The sequence below is a fragment of the Formica exsecta genome, unplaced genomic scaffold (assembly GCF_003651465.1).
Source record: "Formica exsecta isolate Colony F162 unplaced genomic scaffold, ASM365146v1 scaffold1085, whole genome shotgun sequence".
NCBI lineage: Eukaryota > Metazoa > Arthropoda > Insecta > Hymenoptera > Formicidae > Formica > Formica exsecta.
The window spans coordinates 182-5,826 of NW_021848424.1; the positions used below are offsets into that span (position 1 = coordinate 182).

Here is a 5,645-nt window from a genome sequence, read left to right on the forward strand (position 1 = left end):
CAGTATCATCATCCCTGCATGCTTCATCATCATCATTCTCACGTGCACAATCATATGAACACATGCCCTCTCCATCAGTACAACATAGAAACATTTCATCACGCTCTTCTTCATCAGTCGCTCAATCATTTGTACGAAACATTCCTCTAACATCAAAATCATCACCACAACGCAAACAAACATCATCACTCTCTTCTTCGACCGCCCAATCATTAGCACGAAACATTCTTCCACTATCAAAATCCCCATCACAGCTGAAACAAACATCATCACGCTCTCTTTCACCAGCCATAAAATCATTCACACAAAACATTCATCCACCATCAAAACCATTATCACAATATAAACAAACATTATTACGACCATCTCCATCACCATCTTCATCAACTGTACAACGCAATTTACGCCTATTACCAGTCAGAGAAAATAGCCAAGAACATAAAGAAGAAGGGACACCAGATGAGAACATAAAAGGGACAACAGATGAAAGAACATCCCACGATATAGTGCGGTCTTTAAAGTAAGTTTCAAAAATAATTACAAATAAAATAAAATAAAAACAAAGATTGTCTATGTGTCTGAATGAAAACATTCATTTTATTTCAGAATGATCATGACGCAACTACGTCGTATGGAAGAGCGACAAATTTCCATCGAAAAGAAAACTGAGTAAATATTAATAATTTTACTAAGGAACAACAAACAACTTACTATAAATAAATTTTTAATCTTACAATTTCATATTTTTCTGCAGTGAAAATACAACGGCCATTAAACGGTTAATGCGAGAGTCTGCAGTAAAGAGACCGATAAAGTCACAGGGAATTTCCTTTAGAACCGTCGACGATTTCTTGGCCTTCGAAGAAGTTGACGAAGAAATTTACAATGACTTGGTAAGATTTTTTTCTAAATATATATTTATAGTAATTCAGTTTACTACTAAAATTTTGTTACAGGTGGGGTACTTTATTTATCTTGGACGGACCAATCCAGTTGATTGCGCTGCAGAATATTTTCGCAGCATATTTCCCGAAGATGAGGAGATTTCGTCATGTTTAACTTTAAACGGAAGAACTGGACCAGGGGGATGCAAATTGCGAGACAGTCGTTTCGCTCAAGCATGTCAAGGTTCGTAAAAAATGCACCGTCTATCATTGTTTATATTGTACATTAAATACATGACGATAACTAAAGTATTTTTTATGAATTTTTTTTCCAGATGCTATAAACGCCAATAAATATTTTCCAAATCCCAATAACATGGAATTCTATGAAGCTTTGGAGAAAGCTCTGAAAAGTCTCAAAACTAGAAAATGGCGTTATAATAGAAAACGACGACAAGTCCCTCTTGATGAAGAAAATGAAGAAGTCCCACCAAATCGACATCGGCGAATAGACAATGCGGAAGTGGACATAGAGTTCGAAGACATTCAGAAGGAAGCTGAGGACGCCAGGAACGGACCAGAAAAAACCCAGCATCAAGATTGGGTAAGTTAATTTTTTTTAATTAAGTTAGGTTCAATGTTAATGACCCAAAAATTAACTAAGTTTATGTTAAAAGTTATTTAAACAATAATTAACTCAATTAAAATTAAGTTAAAAAATTATTAACTTATTAAAAAGTTAAAAGTTAATTATGCAAAACTTATATATGTATTTTACGTAATTAATCTTTTAATTATATATTTAAAATTTAACTTTTTTTAAAATTAGATAATATAATAAAACGGTAATTTTTTATAAGAGGGATAATATATTTTTTCTTATATAATAATTAATAATACACATTATTTAAATATACATTTAAATATATATAGTTATCTAATAGAGATATTATTGTGTTTAAAAACAAAATGGTTAATAAGATGATTTCGATTAACGATAAGAGGACTTTCCTGTTTAATTTGAATTGCTCTACCTGCACACGTCCTGCACCTGTGCTCTACGTGCTTTTTATCTTTATCTTTAATTGTTAAATATTTTAACAATAAATTTAAAAATTTAAAAATAACAATTTAAATATGTTTATTGAATTTTAATGTCATCTCAAAATTATAGTTTATCAGTTTTTCTCTTAAGTCATCATATACTAAACTACCTGCACTAAACAAACGTTCTATGTGTGCCGAGAATGACATCGTTGTGTAAGAACACACGTTTTAATGGTACTAGATACTATCTTATTATAATTATTGATAAACCAAAGATACAAAATTTTAACTTGTATGAAAAAAGTTAATAAATTAATGCATTTAAAAGTAATTAGTTTAAGTTAAAAGTTAACACGTTTAAAATTAACTAAACAATAAGTTAAGTTAAACATTATTAACTTTTTAATTCAATTTTTAACTTTTTAATTATTTACTATCCAACCCTGCCCAGCACACGGAGGAAATTGAAAACGCCAATGACACTTCAGTAAGATCAGAAAATCTAAAAAACTTACAAATATATATTTTGAAACTATAAATGCGATCACACAAAATATAAATATAGAGAGAAACAGGCGAGGTTAAGATAACTGTCATGTACCTTGTTGCAACATTTAAGAATTTGTTGTACATTCTTATAGCACCCAAACACTTTCACGCAAAAAATGCTTATTCAATGACACTTCAGTAAGATCAGAAAATCTAAAAAACTTACAAATATATATTTTGAAACTATAAATGCGATCACACAAAATATAAATATAGAGAGAAACAGGCGAGGTTAAGATAACTGTCATGTACCTTGTTGCAACATTTAAGAATTTGTTGTACATTCTTATAGCACCCAAACACTTTCACGCAAAAAATGCTTATTCAATGACACTTCAGTAAGATCAGAAAATCTAAAAAACTTACAAATATATATTTTGAAACTATAAATGCGATCACACAAAATATAAATATAGAGAGAAACAGGCGAGGTTAAGATAACTGTCATGTACCTTGTTGCAACATTTAAGAATTTGTTGTACATTCTTATAGCACCCAAACACTTTCACGCAAAAAATGCTTATTCAATGACACTTCAGTAAGATCAGAAAATCTAAAAAACTTACAAATATATATTTTGAAACTATAAATGCGATCACACAAAATATAAATATAGAGAGAAACAGGCGAGGTTAAGATAACTGTCATGTACCTTGTTGCAACATTTAAGAATTTGTTGTACATTCTTATAGCACCCAAACACTTTCACGCAAAAAATGCTTATTCAATGACACTTCAGTAAGATCAGAAAATCTAAAAAACTTACAAATATATATTTTGAAACTATAAATGCGATCACACAAAATATAAATATAGAGAGAAACAGGCGAGGTTAAGATAACTGTCATGTACCTTGTTGCAACATTTAAGAATTTGTTGTACATTCTTATAGCACCCAAACACTTTCACGCAAAAAATGCTTATTCAATGACACTTCAGTAAGATCAGAAAATCTAAAAAACTTACAAATATATATTTTGAAACTATAAATGCGATCACACAAAATATAAATATAGAGAGAAACAGGCGAGGTTAAGATAACTGTCATGTACCTTGTTGCAACATTTAAGAATTTGTTGTACATTCTTATAGCACCCAAACACTTTCACGCAAAAAATGCTTATTCAATGACACTTCAGTAAGATCAGAAAATCTAAAAAACTTACAAATATATATTTTGAAACTATAAATGCGATCACACAAAATATAAATATAGAGAGAAACAGGCGAGGTTAAGATAACTGTCATGTACCTTGTTGCAACATTTAAGAATTTGTTGTACATTCTTATAGCACCCAAACACTTTCACGCAAAAAATGCTTATTCAATGACACTTCAGTAAGATCAGAAAATCTAAAAAACTTACAAATATATATTTTGAAACTATAAATGCGATCACACAAAATATAAATATAGAGAGAAACAGGCGAGGTTAAGATAACTGTCATGTACCTTGTTGCAACATTTAAGAATTTGTTGTACATTCTTATAGCACCCAAACACTTTCACGCAAAAAATGCTTATTCAATGACACTTCAGTAAGATCAGAAAATCTAAAAAACTTACAAATATATATTTTGAAACTATAAATGCGATCACACAAAATATAAATATAGAGAGAAACAGGCGAGGTTAAGATAACTGTCATGTACCTTGTTGCAACATTTAAGAATTTGTTGTACATTCTTATAGCACCCAAACACTTTCACGCAAAAAATGCTTATTCAATGACACTTCAGTAAGATCAGAAAATCTAAAAAACTTACAAATATATATTTTGAAACTATAAATGCGATCACACAAAATATAAATATAGAGAGAAACACGCGAGGTTAAGATAACTGTCATGTATGCAGTAGGTAATATAGGCTACGCTACGGTTGGAAAAAAACTACAGATGTTCCGAAACACTGCATTAACCAATTATGACAAGGAAATTTTATAATTTTTTAATCTCATTGACCAACCACCAAAATATTATTCAGCATCTATATCGATTAATCTCTTATCGACTGCAGTCATAGAAAAAAGCATTGTTAGAATATTTTTATTATTTATATATAGATTTATTTTTTGCATAAATTAAAATACGTTATTCAGAAAGAGCATCGGCGATAATAGATAACTTCGGTTTAAAACACGGCAACCGCTAAAGAAACCGATGTCGTTCAAAGAATGCATTTTTTCCGTGCTTTGTATTGTTGAAATTATGGCATTAAAGAGTTAATAGTTGTATATTTATGATTCTTAAAACATGATACCGCGACGAAATTTTTTACATGATCGCCAATATCACTCATGCAATATAAATTTTTCTGCTTGATTTCGACACCACCAAAGATATCGCTGTTAATAGAGAAAAATATTATTCTACATGATCTCCGCTACAAGGATTGACGTATTAAATTTTAAAATTAATAAAGTTACGATTATTAAAGCGATACAACGGGCCAAAATCGCGTCGCCTTTGCCTGGATCCTTCGCGTCTAATAAATCTATCTCTTAAATCACAGCAATTTTTAAAGAAATTGACGCCTCGTTCGGAACTACATTATTTTACGTATTGTGTGCTATTGAAATTGCGCAATTAATATTTTACGAATTGTATCTTTTTCTAAGATGTGTTCATTAAAGATTTTTAAAATTGATAAGCTTACGATTATTAAAGCGATAAAGCGGGCCGCAATCGCGACGCCTTTGCCGAGATCGTCCGCGTCAGATACATTATTCGTTTTGATCTCGACTACCGTTAAATATATCGATGTTATTGGGGAAAAACATTATTCTACATGATCACTGCTATAAGGATTGACGCATTAGATTTTTAAAATTAATAAGCTGACGATTATTAAAGCGATATAGCGGGCCGAAATCTCGACGTTATATAGGGCTGCTCCGCCTTTACTGAACACATCTTAGAAAAAGATACAATTCGTAAAATATTAATTGCGCAATTTCAATAGCATACAATACGTAAAATAATAAAGTTCCGAATGACGCGTCAATTTCTTTAAAAATTGCTGTGATTTAAGAGATAGATTCATTAGACGCGAATGAATAATGTTTTTCTCCAATAACATCGATATCTTTAGCGGTAGTCGAGATCAAAGCGAATAATGGATCTGACGCGGACGATCTCGGCAAAGGCGTCACGATTTCGGCCCG

General features: G+C 30.9%; 1 long non-coding RNA gene across 1 annotated transcript; it reads left to right on the forward strand.

The window, feature by feature from the left end:
* Positions 1-471: 471 nt before the first annotated feature.
* Positions 472-808, forward strand: LOC115234992. Its single transcript, XR_003883969.1, has 3 exons — positions 472-520; positions 607-669; positions 755-808. It is a non-coding gene; the product is annotated as an uncharacterized LOC115234992 (long non-coding RNA).
* The last annotated feature ends 4,837 nt before the right edge of the window (positions 809-5,645 follow it).